Below are 16,936 nucleotides of genomic sequence, written 5' to 3'. Positions count from 1 at the left end.
ACTATATCTTGCATCCTTTTTTCTAAACCTCCCATTATTCCAAAAAATTCAGCTTTCATGGGGTCTCTCGCCCGGTTCCTTTTCAACAAATCACAGGGTTTCACCCCATATTTGATGTTCTGCCTCTGGTATGCATCTTGCCCAAAATAGGGACTCTGCCCCCAGGACATCCTGGAGCTATAACGAAGATTTAGCTCAGGGCTCCCCCTGGGACTAGACCGTGGGCTCGCTCTAGGGCTCCTTCTGGGACTCCCTTTGGGACTTTCAGGACTGCCAGAGTAGGCACTCTGGAACGCTTTTGCGTGCCGCACGTCCTGCTTCCTTCTATGTGAGGCGATTATGTGGCTGCCTTTGTTTCCAGGCTGCTTCTTCTCAAAAAAGGATGCCGGTGGAGATACAGGTTCAGAATAACCTAAATTTCGCCCTTTGATGGATAATTCCTCCAACAGATCTCCCCATGTAATGTGGTAGGTTAAATTATACCCTGTTGCATCACCAAATTGCCTTATTTCCTCAATTTGCTCTTTTCTTGTATCGCATATACTCCTTAAAGTTCCTGACAGACCTTTTACTAAGGGTCTTAACCGTCGTGGGTCTATCGGGGCATCCTTAGGATTTGGATAAATTCCCCCCTCATACATAGCCTGCACACACGCCAGCTTAGTGACTGCTTCATTCAATTCAGCACAGTTTGTGATACGAAATTTTATTGGCTCATCCCTATCTAGAGGATCAAAGGAACCAGCCCAATACATGATTCTAGAACTTAATGCAACATCCCCCTCGGGACCATTCCCAAGGAACACTTCAGGTCCCCAGCAACTTCTCCCCACCTCCTCGCGGGACAAGATTACCGAATCGGCACCACTCTCCACCACCCTGCACACATAGTCAGTTATGGTTTCATGAGGCATGCGGGAATACATTTCCCTAAACTCACGCATCTGCAGTGCCGTGTATGGTCGGATTCGCGCAGTCGTCGTTCCTTTGCCCTTCTTCCCGTAAACGGTTTCCGATTTGAACACGGGTCTCACGGAGAAGGGTCTCATTCTCCCGTAGGTTTCCTCCATTTCCTCATCGCTGCTGCTCAGCGTGTTTCCAGGCAACGGCTTGGGGCGGTACTTTTCTTTTCGGTGAGGCTGTGGTTGTGCGTAGTCATAGCTGCTGCTGTGCAATGGCGGCTGTGGATCAAATGGCAGCTGATCAGCGTGGCAGTCCGTTTGAGTCGTGGCGGTATGAAGAATGGTCACTCGTGGTGACAGTGGCTGCGGTGGCAGCGTCCGCCGCTGATTTAGGGACGCTCGGGTGCGCGATGAAGGGACTGGTGAAGGCTACAATTGCGGTTCCTGCTGCTGAGGCTGAAGAGATTTTGCCGACAAGTGCAGCTGTGAACTTTGAATCCTTACCGGCAAAGAAATTGACAAATCTCGGACAGCTGTCGGTTCTGACTGTTCTTCTGAAAAACGCATTTGGGGGTCCTCAGGTACCGCGGATTCTGTATCGGCAACAGCAATCTCTCCGTCTGTTTGAAATAGCTGAAGCTCTTCTTGTGCCGCTTCTAGTCTCTTGTTTTGCCATTGCATCTTGAACGGAGATGCTGAATTTCAGCTTGTAACTTTTCGATCTCCTTTCCTTGCCTTCCGCTTTGCCGTTCCCAGCTCTCTGACTCTTTTTTCACGCAATTAATGTGTTCGTTAAAACTCTCTTTCGTTTCTTTCAATTTAAGTTTAAAACCATCGATATCATATTGCAAATTCTCAAATTCAGTTTGCGCTGGGATTAAGCACACTGCTACTGTAACGATATGCTCTTTATCTTTATCTTCCTGCAAAGTCGTATACAACGTGGCTACCGTATCTGCCAACCTGTTCAAAATTTGTTCTGAGCTGACTAAATTATTTATATCCAGTGCCTGTTTTAAATGTTCAAATTCAATAATATCTGCCATTCTGTAAAATAAATCCATCTTTCCCGACCCTGCTTCGTCTGCAGCCATTATGTCATGGACGGGAAAGTTTGTTTGGGGGGGGGGAGAGGTTTGGAGGAATGATATGCAAGGCCGATTTTATAAAAAGGTATAAATGATTTAATACTATAAGCACTAGAAATGCCTTCCCCAAACTTATTTGTAATTATCCCACGTAGATTCTTGATTCGTAGTTGTGATTTAATATACAGAATGACTAAAATGAAGAGAGTCTATGATATGAGAGAGTTCATTGAAGTCTTGAGAGATCATTCAGTTTCAGATAGAAGTTTATCAATTACTCACTGTCCCAAATGCAGTTCAGAGAAGTTTCAAAGTCTTTATGGATTTTAAGGCGCATTGTCCGAGGCTCCACAGGTCTGGTTGAGCTGAATGCCAACTCCAGAGGTTCGTAAGGATCGGGCCCTTGTCTGGAACAGAGCCGTCTCGAGCTGGTTGTTTGCGATGTGAATACCGCGTGTGTGTGCGTGTGTAATCAGCGATCAGGGTATTGAGCAAAAGAGGTGCAAGTAGAGCAGGGCAGAGAGTGAGGGGCAAGAGAGGCTAGGGCTAATGTGGCATTTTTATATTATTTCCAGGAAAGGTGTGTTCAGCCAACTCAGGCAGACTTACGTGAACTTTACAGATTGGTACAAAGTTGTAATCAACTTATATAATTGGCTAATTCTCACCAAAAACAACTTATGGAACCACCCAGGGGTCAGCCCCCAGCAGATGTTTGTCGGGTGGTCACCATGTCTGAGAATTCAAACCCTTTTCACAAAACATAGCCATGTTTATGTCTTTTGTTTCTCTAAGAGAGAGATTCTCCCAAGGCCTGTACGTCTGCTGGTACAGCAGCTGCGTCAGTGCAAGCAGATAGAAAATATTGTTTTGACTTTTTCGATGGAAGGCCTCTGAGCCACAATTTTGGGTATAAATGAAAATTCTGCAATAGGGCAAAAGGGCTCTGATCCCTTCCATGACAGGCAGTTCCCACCATTAAGAAGGACGCTCTCTCTTTCTTGGGAGCTATGCGATTTTGGAGACTACACATTCCTGGTTTCAGTCAGATTGTCAAACCTCTGCATGATGTGACTCGTAAGAGAAACAATTTCGAGTGGGGACCTGAACAACAAGCAGCCTTTGATCAGATCAAGCAAGAAGTAGTCCATGCAGCGGGCTTGGGACCTGTGCGATCTGGTCCGGACATTAAGAACATTCTGTACACAGCTGCCAGTGACAATGTCCAACTTGGAGTCTTTGGCAGAGGGCTCCAAATGAGACACGTGGTCGTCCACTTGGCTTCTGGGGTCATAGCTACAGAGGTTCAGAGACAAATTACACCGCAACAGATACTAGCAGCTCATGAAGTAGTGAAAGCAGCTTCTGAAGTGATTGGAACTGAGTCACAATTGCTTTTAGCTCCTAGACTGCCAGTTCTAAACAGGATGTTCAAGGGCAAAGGTTCATCACTGCATCATGCCACAGATGCAACCTGGTCTAAATGGATGGCTTTGATAACCCAACGAGCACGAATGGGTAATCTTGGCTGACCTGGTCTGGTGGAGGTGATCACCAACTGGCCGGAAGGCACAGACTGTACCAAACCTCCAGAGGAGAAAATAACTCATGCTGAGGAAGCTCCTCCCTATGGTGATCTCTCTGATCATGAAAAGAACTATGTTTTGTTCACAGATGGTTCCTGTTGTTGGGAACAAGCAAAGATGGAAGTCAGCAGTCTGGAGTCCCACCAGGAGAGTTACCGAAGCGAGAGATGGAGAAGGAGAATCCAGTCAGTTCACTGAGGTTAAAGCTGTCCAACTTGCTGTTGATGTGGCTGAATGTGAGAATTGGCCTATCCTTTACCTCTACAGCGACTCGTGGATGGTAGCCAATGCTCTATGGGGTTGGCTAAAGGACTGGAAGAAGAATGGTTGGCAGAGGAAAGGAAAGCCTATTTGGTGTGCTGATCTATGGCAGGACATTGATGCACGGCTGGAGAGAACTCCAGTGAAGGTGCGGCACGTAGATGCACACATGCCTAAGAGCAGAGCTACTGAGGAACATCAACATAACCAGAAGGCAGACCAAGCTGCTAAGATTGCTCAAGTTGATACCAACTCTGAACTTGACATTGACCTTGATTGGAAACACCGAGGTGAGCTGTTCTTAGCTCGGTGGGCCCATGACTCATCTGGACATCAAGGCAGAGATGGAACATACCGATGGGCTCGCGATAGGTCAATTGACTTGTCCATGGACGCTATCACCCAAGTCATCTATGACTGTGACATTTGTGCTGCTATTAAGCAGGCTAAGCGAATCAAGCCCTTATGGTATGGTGAGAGATGGTCAAAGTACAGGTATGGTGAAGCCTGGCAGATTGACTACATCACTTTACCTCGATCTCGTTCTGGCAAGCAGTATGTGCTAACGATGGTAGAAGCCAGCACTGGATGGCTGGAAACCTATCCAGTTCCACATGCTACTGCACGTAACACCATTGTTGGTTTGGAGAGACAAATCTTGTGGAGACATGGAACTCCAGAGAGAATCGAGTCAGACAATGGTACACATTTCAAGAACAATCTTGTGAAAAACTGGGCCAAAGAGCATGGTATTGAATGGATCTATCACATACCCTACTATGCACCAGCTTCAGGGAAGATTGAGCGCTACAATGGTTTGCTGAAAACCACTCTCAAAGCCATGGGGGGTGGAACTCTGAAAAACTGGGACAAACATTTAGCAGAAGCTACCTGGTTGGTAAATAGTAGAGGTTCAGTAAACAGAGCAGGACCTGCACAAGCAGATTTGGTCCAAACAGTAGATGGTGATAAAGTTCCTGTTGTACGTGAGAAGAATCTGTTAGGGAAAACTGTTTGGGTATTTTCTCCTTGGGGCGAAGGGAAACCTGTCCGAGGGGTGGTGTCTGCTGAAGGTCCTGGTCATACATACTGGGTAATGCAGGAGAATGGTGAAATCCAGTGTATTCCACAGAGAAATTTAACCTTAGCTGAGAGAGTTTAAATTCAAGCTGTTAGGAGTTTTCTGTTCTAGGTAACATCGGCGCCCAACACTGAGAGAATCTACGATAGAATCTACAGTACGTGAGCACGAACCCAGCATCACCTGGGAGTCCCTGTTCTGAGCTTTTGAATCACCTATATCTGATTGAAGTGTGAACTGAACTTGTATATATTGTTTTAGTGTAAATATTGGTTTAGATTAGATTGGATAATTCTCAGCGATACTCTGAGCGAAGTAGACAGGGGTGGATAAAAACAACGCCACAGAGTCCAGACAGGAATCGAACTTGGGACCTTTTGCACGGCAGGCAAGCACTCTACCCCAGAGCTACCATGACATTGCCTGGCTAGCTCAGTCGGTAGAGCATGGGACTCTTAATCCCAGGGTCGTGGGTTCGAGCCCCATGTTGGGCGCCAATAAAAAATGTGATGATTTGGGGGTTACCCCGCCCCCCCACACTTTTGAATTTGCCCCAGCTAACTCAGACGGACCCTGGGAATATAGATGAAGCAATTTATTTACAGCTAGCAGAATTTACAAGCAGCTATTTACAATATATACAGTTATATACAATTATATACAGAAATATACAAAGGATAAACAATACAAAAGCACAACTCCCCTCCCAGAAACCTGAGTCCCCAGGAGGGGCTCTCAAACCACCCCAACACCTCCCCCCGGCCCTCTCAACCTTACCCCAGTTCTCAGGAAGAAAAGAGGTGCAGCCAAGAGGTTAGGGAGCAAGGTTAGTAGGAGCAGGGTTAATGAGATGTGACCAGGTCTAAGGCAAAAGCAAGAGTGAGAAACAAAATGGAGAAGAAGTCTTTCTTCTTCCCAGAGTTCTCAGCGTGACTGTGAGAGAAGTTGACATCAATTGTTTTCATTTCACTGCCCATTATCTAGTTCTGTTACCAAAACATTCTAGCTTGCTTCAAACTAGCACACTTCCCATGCGTACAACCCATTTGATTTTGATAGTGTCATAGGCACAACTCCAATCGAGGGCAAGTTTACCATTACTGGTTGTCCCACCTGTAACTTGTGTAGTGAGTGTTGATGGTGTTGGGATTTATCTGGCGGATAATTAACATTTCCTACTGGTTCATTAGGACAAAATGCTTTGATTTTTGGACTACCATAATTGCCCCATCGATTATTTATAATGAAGACTGCACGTGATAAACGTTTATCCCAATTACCTCTTGATACAATGGCATGCTTCTTGATTAAAGCATTTGACCTTTCTACCACACCATTAACTTGAGGATAGCAGGGAGTATGGAATACCCATGTAACTCCCTCACCCTTAGCCCAGTCTTGTACGGATGATGCTGTAAAGTGAGATCCATTATCACTCTGGATGTACTCTGGCATTGGTAAAAAACTGAACCACTGCTTCAAGGCCTCAATAGTCTGAGTGTCTGTGGCAGCATTAGTGGCCATAGCCATGACCAATCTGGAGACTACTTCCACCCCCACCAGTATGTATCTTTTCCCATGTGAGGGTTTAAATGGACCCACATAGTCAATTTGCCATGTGCTCCATAGCTTCTTATCTTCTCTAATGTGTTGAGCTGGTGCTAGGTTGGGGTGATTTGCTTTCAGCCTAATCTTGCACTGTGGACAAGCTGAAATGATTGCCTCACAGGTGGTCATAGAAATTGGCCATCCTCTGGATCTACATTCGTAGTAGAGGTCTGCCTTTCCTGAATGGCCTCTTTTAATGTGTAGCCATTCAGCCAATCTCCACCACTCATCCTTTTCATCATTGACCATGTTTATCTTTGCTAGGTAATCTGCCTGATCATTCCAGGTTGCAGCTGGAGTTTGCTGTTTGGAGTGCCCTTTAACCCAGCCTACTTTAAGGGGTCTGGATCGGCCTATCTCCAGTAGCCTTTTCCAGTCATCTGCCCTCCAAACTTCTACGTTTGAAACTTTCCACTGATTCGCTTCCCACTGGCAAATCCACTCAGTGGCGCCTTTGAACGTGGAGTAGGAATCAGTGTAAATAGTCATTGCTCCATGCTCTGCTGCTAGCATGAGAGCACGCAGTTCCCCTACCTGTGCACTGCCATCACCTTCCTGAGTGATGGTTTGGCCTGCACCAATCTCCAAGGCAGCAGCTTTGTAATGTCACTTGAACCCCACCCTCCATGAGGATGCATCTGTAAATCACACTCCTGACTTATCTGAGCCTGCGGTCATTTCTGGGGCCACCCGAATAGAAGAAGGCTTATATGGCTGACCAAGCAGTGCTCCATCAGGGTTTATGGGCTGCTGCAATTTGGATACCTTTGTAGGTCCTTCTTTCAGTGTCAAAAGCTGTGAGATTCCCTCCAAGGGCCCCAACTTCTGATATGCCTTTAGTTCATCTTTAAGAACTCTCAGGCTCTCAGAATGTCGTGGAGTCCAATCCCAAACTTTATGCTTCTTAAGCAAATCATACAGAGGATAAGCAATCACGGAGAAACCTGGGATGTGTTTTCTGCAGTAGCCCAAGGTGCCCAACAATTGTTGTAGCTCCTTTTTGTTCTAGGGTATTTGACCCTTTTCAATTTCTTGTAAGGTATCCTCTGGAACTGACACTGCACCTGCCACCCACCAAGATCCTAGGAATTTAACCTCCTGGCTTGGGCCTTGGCACTTCTCCTTTGGAACAGTTAGCCCCTGGTCAGTCAACAATTTTCGAATGTCCTCAGCTACTTTTGCAACCTGCTCCTTGTCATCTCCTCCCACCAAGATGTCATCAATGTAATGATACACCTTAACATCTTTAGGAAGCTGAATAGTGTCAAGCAAAGCTGCAAGTGTGTTATGTGCAATAGTTGCACTGTGTTTGTATCCCTGTAGAAGACTGTTGAATGTGTATTGAATACCTTGCCAGGTGAATGCAAACTGTGGTTTGTCCTCTTCTCTCAGTGGCACCATGAAGTACATGTCCTTCACATCCATAGTTGCCATCCAGGCATGAGAAGCTGCTTGAATGGCTGTCACTGTGGAAGATAAACTTGGAACTGCTGCAGTGAGAGGAAGAGTGTTATTATTGAGTTTTCTAAAGTCGATAGTTAATCTCCACCTGCCATCTGGTTTTCGAACTGGCCAGACAGGTGAATTGTAAGGAGAATGAGTTCTGGTGATGATCTTCCTTTTTTCCAGGTCAGTTATCACTTCAGTAATGCCTTGCCTAGCTGCTGCTGGTAATGGATATTGTGCAACACAAGTAATTTGTGATTTTGGTAGTGGAGGAGCAGTTTGCAACATTTGGACACGAGCAGGGGCTGATTTTGCCCCTTTTGCCCCCATTTCATAATAACCAAAGCTCCATAATGTACCATCTGGAAGATGCCATCTCCTGCCTGCCAAAACATCAAATCCCAGAATATTTCCTGGATAGGGACTTAAGGCCACTTCTACTATAGTGCTCCTTTTTTCCCCAGGTAACCATAATCTTGTTTTAGCCAAGGGACATAGGTCGGGCTGTCCTGTGACACCCATTATCTTTACCTTTCTCCTGGATGGCAGGATTCTTAGGCTTTTTGCCAGTTGCACATTTAGCACTGTAATTTGTGCACCTGTATCTATCACAGCAGTTCTGTCCAGTCCTGTTGGAATCATGGTAACAGGTTCAGGTTTGTCAGACCATTGGCATGCATACACGAAGCGATAAATGTGGCCTGAATCATTCACCACTACTTCTAGTTTTTTTGTTTGCTTTTGGCCCCCTGCTGATCAGAAGCAAAAGACTGATCAGGCTTGTTAGGAGAGGCGGCTCTGGAACTCCTACCGTGGTTCCCTCCTGTCTCCCTTTCTTCAAGGATGTGTTTCATAGCCTTAGCTACTATATCTTGCATCCTTTTTTCTAAACCTCCCATTATTCCAAAAAATTCAGCTTTCATGGGGTCTCTCGCCCGGTTCCTTTTCAACAAATCACAGGGTTTCACCCCATATTTGATGTTCTGCCTCTGGTATGCATCTTGCCCATTATTGGGATTTTGTCCCCAGGACATCCTCGAGCTATAGCGACGATTTAGCTCAGGGCTCCCCCTGGGACTAGACCGTGGGCTCGCTCTAGGGCTCCTTCTGGGACTCCCTTTGGGACTTTCAGGACTGCCAGAGTAGGCACTCTGGAACGCTTTTGCGTGCCACACGTCCTGCTTCCTTCTATGTGAGGCGATTATGTGGCTGCCTTTGTTTCCAGGCTGCTTCTTCTCAAAAAAGGATGCCGGTGGAGATACAGGTTCAGAATAACCTAAATTTTGCCCTTTGATGGATAATTCCTCCAACAGATCTCCCCATGTAATGTGGTAGGTTAAATTATACCCTGTTGCATCACCAAATTGCCTTATTTCCTCAATTTGCTCTTTTCTTGTATCGCATATACTCCTTAAAGTTCCTGACAGACCTTTTACTAAGGGTCTTAACCGTCGTGGGTCTATCGGGGCATCCATAGGATTTGGATAAATTCCCCCCTCATACATAGCCTGCACACACGCCAGCTTAGTGACTGCTTCATTCAATTCAGCACAATTTGTGATATGAAATTTTGTTGGTTCATCCCTATCTAGAGGATCAAAGGAACCAGCCCAACACATGATTCTAGAACTTAATGCAACCTCCCCCTCGGGACCATTCCCAAGGAACACTTCAGGTCCCCAGCAACTTCTCCCCACCTCCTCGCGGGACAAGATTACCGAATTGGCACCACTCTCCACCACCCTGCACACATAGTCAGTTATGGTTTCATGAGGCATGCGGGAATACATTTCCCTAAACTCACGCATCTGCAGTGCCGTGTATGGTCGGATTCGCGCAGTCGTCGTTCCTTTGCCCTTCTTCCCGTAAACGGTTTCCGATTTGAACACGGGTCTCACGGAGAAGGGTCTCATTCTCCCGTAGGTTTCCTCCATTTCCTCATCGCTGCTGCTTGGTGTGTTTCCAGGCAACGGCTTGGGGCGGTACTTTTCTCTCCGGCGAGGCTGTGGATGTGCGTACTCATAGCTGCTGCTGTGCAATGGCGGCTGTGGATCAAATGGCGGATATCCGGCGTGGCAGTCCGTTTGAGTCGTGGCGGTATGAAGAATGGTCACTCGTGGCGACAGTGGCTGCGGTGGCGGCGTCCGCCGCTGATTTAGGGACGCTCGGGTGCGCGATGAAGGGACTGGTGAAGGCTGCAATTGCGGTTCCTGCTGCTGAGGCTGAAGAGATTTTGCCGACAACTGCAGTTGTGGAATTTGAATCCTTACCGGCAAAGAAATTGACAAATCTCGGACAGCTGTCGGTTCTGACTGTTCTTCTGAAAAACGCATTTGGGGGTCCTCAGGTACCGCGGATTCTGTATCGGCAACGGCAATCTCTCCGTCTGTTTGAAATAGCTGAAGCTCTTCTTGTGCCGCTTCTAGTCTCTTGTTTTGCCATTGCATCTTAGAACGGAGATGCTGAATTTCAGCTTGTAACTTTTCGATCTCCTTTTCTTGCCTTCCGCTTTGCCGTTCCCAGCTCTCTGACTCTTTTTTCACGCAATTAATGTGTTCGTTAAAACTCTCTTTCGTTTCTTTCAATTTAAGTTTAAAACCATCGATATCATATTGCAAATTCTCAAATTCAGTTTGCGCTGGGATTAAGCACACTGCTACTGTAACGATATGCTCTTTATCTTTATCTTCCTGCAAAGTCGTATACAACGTGGCTACCGTATCTGCCAACCTGTTCAAAATTTGTTCTGAGCTGACTAAATTATTTATATCCAGTGCCTGTTTTAAATGTTCAAATTCAATAATATCTGCCATTCTGTAAAATAAATCCATCTTTCCCGACCCTGCTTCGTCTGCAGCCATTATGTCATGGACGAGAAAGTTTGTTTGGGGGGGGGAGGTTTGGAGGAATGATATGCAAGGCCGATTTTATAAAAAGGTATAAATGATTTAATACTATAAGCACTAGAAATCCCTTCCCCAAACTTATTTGTAATTATCCCACGTAGATTCTTGGTTCGTAGTTGTGATTTAATATACAGAATGACTAAAATGAAGAGAGTCTATGATATGAGAGAGTTCATTGAAGTCTTGAGAGATCATTCAGTTTCAGATAGAAGTTTATCAATTACTCACTGTCCCAAATGCAGTTCAGAAAAGTTTCAAAGTCTTTATGGATTTTAAGGCGCATTGTCCGAGGCTCCGCAGGTCTGGTTGAGCTGAATGCCACCTCCAGAGGTTCGTAAGGATCGGGCCCTTGTCTGGAACAGAGCCGTCTCGAGCTGGTTGTTTGCGATGTGAATACCGCGTGTGTGTGCGTGTGTAATCAGCGATCAGGGTATCGAGCAAAAGAGGTGCAAGTAGAGCAGGGCAGAGAGTGAGGGGCAAGAGAGGCTAGGGCTAATGTGGCATTTTTATATTATTTCCAGGAAAGGTGTGTTCAGCCAACTCAGGCAGACTTACGTGAACTTTACAGATTGGTACAAAGTTGTAATCAACTTATATAATTGGCTAATTCTCACCAAAACCAACTTATGGAACCACCCAGGGGTCAGCCCCCAGCAGATGTTTGTCAGGTGGTCACCATGTCTGAGAATTCAAACCCTTTTCACAAAACATAGCCATGTTTATGTCTTTTGTTTCTCTAAGAGAGAGATTCTCCCAAGGCCTGTACGTCTGCTGGTACAGCAGCTACGTCAGTGCAAGCAGATAGAAAATATTGTTTTGACTTTTTCGATGGAAGGCCTCTGAGCCACAATTTTGTGTACAAATGAAAATTCTGCAATAGGGCAAAAGGGCTCTGATCCCTTCCATGACAGGCAGTTCCCACCAATAAGAAGGACACTCTCTCTTTCTTGGGAGCTATGCGATTTTGGAGACTACGCATTCCTGGTTTCAGTCAGATTGTCAAACCTCTGCACGATGTGACTCGTAAGAGAAACAAGTTTTAGTGGGGACCTGAACAACAAGCAGCCTTTGATCAGATCAAGCGAGAAGTAGTCCATGCAGTGGGCTTGGGACCTGTGTGATCTGGTCCAGACATTAAGAACATTCTGTACACAGCTGCCAGTGACAATGTCTAACTTGGAGCCTTTGGCAGAGAGCTCCAAATGAGACACGTGGTCATCCACTTGGCTTCTGGGGTCATAGCTACAGAGGTTCAGAGGCAAATTACACCGCAACAGATACTAGCAGCTCATGAAGTAGTGAAAGCAGCTTCTGAAGTGATTGGAACTGAGTCACAATTGCTTTTAGCTCCTAGACTGCCAGTTCTAAACTGGATGTTCAAAGGCAAAGGTTCATCACCGCATCATGCCACAGATGCAACCTGGTCTAAATGGATGGCTTTGATAACCCAACGAGCACAGATGGGGAATCTTGACCGACCTGGTCTGGTGGAGGTGATCACCAACTGGCCGGAAGGCACAGACTGCACCAAACCTCCAGAGGAGAAAATAACTCAGCAATACTCTGAGTGAAGTAGACAGGGGTGGAGTGCACTAGTTTGAAGCAGGCTAGAATGTTTTGGCGAGAAGAACTAGACTACAGGCTGTGAAAGAAAAACAATGGTGATGTCTACTGCCCTTGCTAAGGAGTATGGGAAGAAGAAATGAAAAGCTTAGATAACACTCTTGCCACTTTTTCTCCCACTCTCGCTTGGGCTGCTGGCTGAGCTGCATCTCTCTAGCTCACCTTCCACCCACCTTTGCTTCTTAACCTCTTGGCCGAACCCCTACTTTTCCTTGGGACTGGGTAAGGTTGAGAGGGGCAGGGGGAAGGTGCAGGGGTGGTTGAGAGCTGCTCCTGGGGACTCAGGTTTCTGGGAGGGGAGTTGTGTTTCTGTATTACATTTTACCTTGTCTTTTTCTGTCTATAACTGTATATACTGTAAGTATCTGCTTGTATATTGTGCTGCTGTAAATAAATAGCTTCATTTATATTCCCAGAGCTGGCTGAGTCTAGTCTGTGTGATTTCTAAAGTGGGGGGGCGTGGGGAACACCCAAACCATCATAGTGGTTATGAAGACCCTCAGCCAAATTTCTTCCCACCTCCCTTTGCCTCTCTCTGCCTCCCTTATTCTCTCCTCAGCACACTCTACTCTCCTGTGGCCCCACAGCAGTGCTCATCACTGCACATTGCTCTGGACAGTGCCACTACAGCCACAGCCTCTCCAAAGGGCAGAGCAGCTGCGAGGGTATGGGGAGGGCTTGGCACAGAGGTGGGGAACATCCATGGCATAAAGCATGAGGAGATGCCCTCGTAGGATGGCAATGCTGCCAGGAGGCTCTGCCACAGCAATGCCTGTGGCCTGTTCCTACTGTGCTGTGCCAACACTGCCACACAGCAGCAGGATGCCCAAGCTGCCAGAGCACTCAGGCCTTGCCCCAACACAGCAGCTCAGCAGCAGAGTGTGGAAGGGCAGAAAGAGCAGCTGAGGGCAGCCCAGGAGCTGGGGCTCCCTGGCACTGCTGCTGTGCTGGGACTCTGCCCCTCCACCTCTGCACACAGGCACTGCTCAGAGAAACAAGTCCCTGCAAGGGTCTGTCCTGTGCTGAGCACACAGGGAGCACAACTCTTCATGTCTACAGCCTCTGGGTTACACTGAACCAGAAATGGTCCGAAGAAAGACATTGCTGTGGGCAGTGCATTCTCACAAGGGTAACACCACCATCAGCAGCCAAAATCAGAGAAGCCAGACTGGGCCTGCTCTGAGTGACATCAGAGCTGCTGTGCAGCAGGAGACAAAGAGTTTATTGCTTCTGACAGCATCCAGTGAGCAGTTTGCTCAGGGCAGCCTTCAGCTCCTGGTTCCTCAGGCTGTAGATGAGAGGGTTCACTGCTGGAGGCACCACTGAGTACAAAACTGACACCACCAGGTTTGAGGATGGGAAGGACATGGATGGGGGCTTCAAGTAGGCAACGATGCCAGTGCTGAGAAATAGAGAGAGCACAGCCAGGTGAGGGAGGCAGGTGGCAAAGGCTTTGTGACGTCCCTGCTCAGAGGGCATCCTCAGGACTGCCCTGAAGATCTGCACATAGGACACCACAATGAACACAAAACAGACAAAGGCTAAACAGGCACTGACCACAACGAGCCAAAGTTCCCTGAGGTAGGCTGTGGAGCAGGAGAGCTTGAGGATCTGGGGGATCTCACAGAAGAACTGGTGCACAGCATTGCCCTGGCAGAGGGGCAGGGAAAATGTATTGGCTGTGTGCAGCAGAGCACTGAGAAAGCCACAGGCCCAGGAGCTGCTGCCATGTGGGCACAAGCTCTGCTGCCCAGGAGGGTGCCATAGTGCAGGGGTCTGCAGATGGCAACGTAGCGGTCGTAGGCCATGATGGTGAGGAGAAAAAACTCTGTGTCAATAAAGAATAACACAAAGAAGACCTGAGCAGCACATCCTGCATAGGAGATGTCCCTGGTGCCCCAGAAAGAGCTGGCCATAGATTTAGGAACAGTGGTGGAGATTAAGCCAAGATCAAGGAGGGCGAGGTTGAGGAGGAAGAAGTACATGGGGGTGTGCAGGTGGTGGTGCCAGGCGATGGTGGTGATGATGAGGCTGTTGCCCAGGAGGGCAGCCAGGTAGGTGGCCAGGGAGAGGCAGAAGTGCAGCAGCAGCAGCTGCTGTGTGCCTGGGAATGGCAGGAGGAGGAAGTGGCTGATGGAGCTGCTGTTGGACATCTGCTGCCTCTTGATATGGGTGACTGTTGACAGAGCAGAAGACATTACACAAGTTAGGACATTTCCTTTGGACAATTCCATGAGCATTTCCCACAAAATCCCCTCAAATTTACTTCTCTTCCTTTGGAGGAGCTTTGTGCACTCTCAGCTTCCAGCCTGGCACTCATCCCAGCAGAGTGCAGCTCTCATGTCAGTGGCTCTGACAATCCAGCTGGGAAGCTCTACTCTCGATCATCTCCTCCTGCTCTCCCTCCCTGGAAGAAAGAGATCCCAGAGGCTGTGGGATGTGGCAGCTTCAGAAGCTCCAGCAACTGCAAATCCCTTCTGCAGCAGAGACTCACCACAGCCAGGGCTGGGAAGGTTTCTCTTCTTTCAGCTGTCAGTCACGCTCTTGGTCCTGGCCACCTCAAAGCTCTCTCTGCCTCCCTCATCACAATGGCACCCTCTGGCAGTGCCCTCAGCCCTGCTGTGCTGTGCAGAGGAGATGCTCCTGGCCAGAGCTGTCTCTTTTCAGTGCTGCCTGCCTGCCAGCAGCTCCCTCCAGCCCAGCAGCCTGCCCAAGCTCAGCAGCAGAGGAACAGCCCAAGGTATTTTAAGGACCCCTCTGGTGGCTTTGGTGCTGAGTTCATGAACCTCAGAGACTGAGAAGCTGAAGAAACCTCTGCAGAATTCAAAGTCAGAGTCCAACTCTGAACTTTCTTGGAGTGTTAATGGGTCCCAGGGAGGGACACTGCAGAATTGTCCCCAGTGCCTGCTTAGAGCAGCAGGAGGCAGTGGATGCAAGGGAAGCATCCCTGGAGGCACTGAAGCCCCTGCAGGGGCTGGACAGAGCAGAGAGCTGGAGGCAGAGCTGACAGCTCAGGACAGCAGCTAAAGGTGGCTCTGAGGCTGAGCAAACCTGGAGGGCTTTCATGAGTGCAAAGGGCCAAGCCCTGACCCCCAGCCCCTGGCAAAGGAGATCCTGTCCCTCACCTGTGCCTCTGGCCTCTGCTGGAGGCAGTGGGGAGTGAGGGTGAGCAGTGAGCAGGGCAGGACACTCTGTGACACTCTGTGGCCTCCCCAAGAAGGAGCAAGCAGGAAAGCAAGTGCAGAGCCTCAGCAGAAGCTTCTGCTGGCAGCATCTCTGCGTCAGACACAGCTTGTGCTGAGCAGATGCTGCAGAGTCTGTTCCTTGGCAGCAGCCTGGGGCAGGCTCTGCTCTGCTTTGCTTGCCCAGAGACAACTCCTGCTGGAGAGTGATGAAATGTTCCCTTGCAAAGCATTCTGAGCAGATGCTTCTCAGAACAAAACCCTCTCCAAGTAGCTGCAGAGCTCTTGGCAAGCAGCAGAGGCTAAGTTGTGGCTCAGTAGGGTTTTAATGAGCCCCATGGAGTGTTTGGGGCTGAGTCCATGCTCCTCAGGTGCTGCCAGCAGCCTGAACAAGCCTCTCCAGCAGTGCAAATCAGAAGCAAAGCCCAAAGTGCCTTGAAGCACTGATTGGCCCCACTGAGGGTCATTACTGACAAAGCCTCCCAGGGACTCCTTAGAGCAGCTCACTGAGGCCATGAGTGCAGGAGACAAAGGCAGAGTGCAGGGCAGAAACCCTTGGACTTGGTTTATGGAGAAGAAAGGCCATGCCCTGTGTGATGGTTCCCCACCCCCCACCTTTAGCCATCACCCAGACTAGACTCAGCCAGCTCTGGGAATATGAATGAAGCTATTTATTTACAGCTGGCACAATGTACAAGCAGCTGTTTACAGTATATGCAGTTATAGACAGAAATAGACAAGGTAAAAGGTAATACAGAAACACAACTCCCCTCCCAGCAACCTGAGTCTCCAGGAGGTGCTCTCAACCACCCCCTTCACCTTCCCCCTACCCCTCTCAACCTTACCCCAGTCCCAAGAAAGAATGGAGGTTCAGCCAGAGGGTTAGGAAGCAAAGTGGAGGACCTGGAGGCCCAAAAGTAGGCTTATTTATGCCTTGCCCTGCCAGGACATGTTTTTCTGTGTAAACCAGAGGCAAACACAGAATGAGCACAAAGGGGGACAACAGACCTGGTGTCACGGAGTCTGGCCTGCCTAGGGTCTGTGTTGTATAAGGTGTTTGTGAACAGGCTGTGTAAGCCCCACACACCCAGCTCCTGCTTCCCTGGTGTCAGCCCATGTGAGCACCATATTTGGAGAAAGTCCAGGCAAGTGCCTTCTGCCTATTATGGTAAGGTTTGGCTGACTGCCAACCTGATTGGTCATTCTAGTGGCCAAGGAGCCATTAATCTCAGCCCACATTCAATAAATAGAGG

The 16,936-nt window shown here is 48.1% G+C and overlaps 1 non-coding gene and 1 pseudogene across 1 annotated transcript; one reads left to right on the top strand and one right to left on the bottom strand.

Annotated features, from left to right (window-relative positions):
* The first annotated feature begins 5,339 nt into the window (after nucleotides 1-5,339).
* TRNAK-CUU (transfer RNA lysine (anticodon CUU)) lies at nucleotides 5,340-5,412 on the top strand. The gene has a single exon. It is a non-coding gene; the product is annotated as a tRNA-Lys (tRNA).
* Nucleotides 5,413-13,722: 8,310 nt separating this feature from the next.
* LOC135174125 (olfactory receptor 14J1-like) lies at nucleotides 13,723-14,486 on the bottom strand (annotated as a pseudogene).
* Nucleotides 14,487-16,936: the final 2,450 nt, after the last annotated feature.

The sequence above is a fragment of the Pogoniulus pusillus genome, unplaced genomic scaffold (assembly GCF_015220805.1).
Source record: "Pogoniulus pusillus isolate bPogPus1 unplaced genomic scaffold, bPogPus1.pri scaffold_47_arrow_ctg1, whole genome shotgun sequence".
Taxonomy (NCBI): domain Eukaryota; kingdom Metazoa; phylum Chordata; class Aves; order Piciformes; family Lybiidae; genus Pogoniulus; species Pogoniulus pusillus.
Note: the sequence above shows the minus strand (reverse complement) of the source record. Positions and strands in the feature narration are given on the sequence as shown.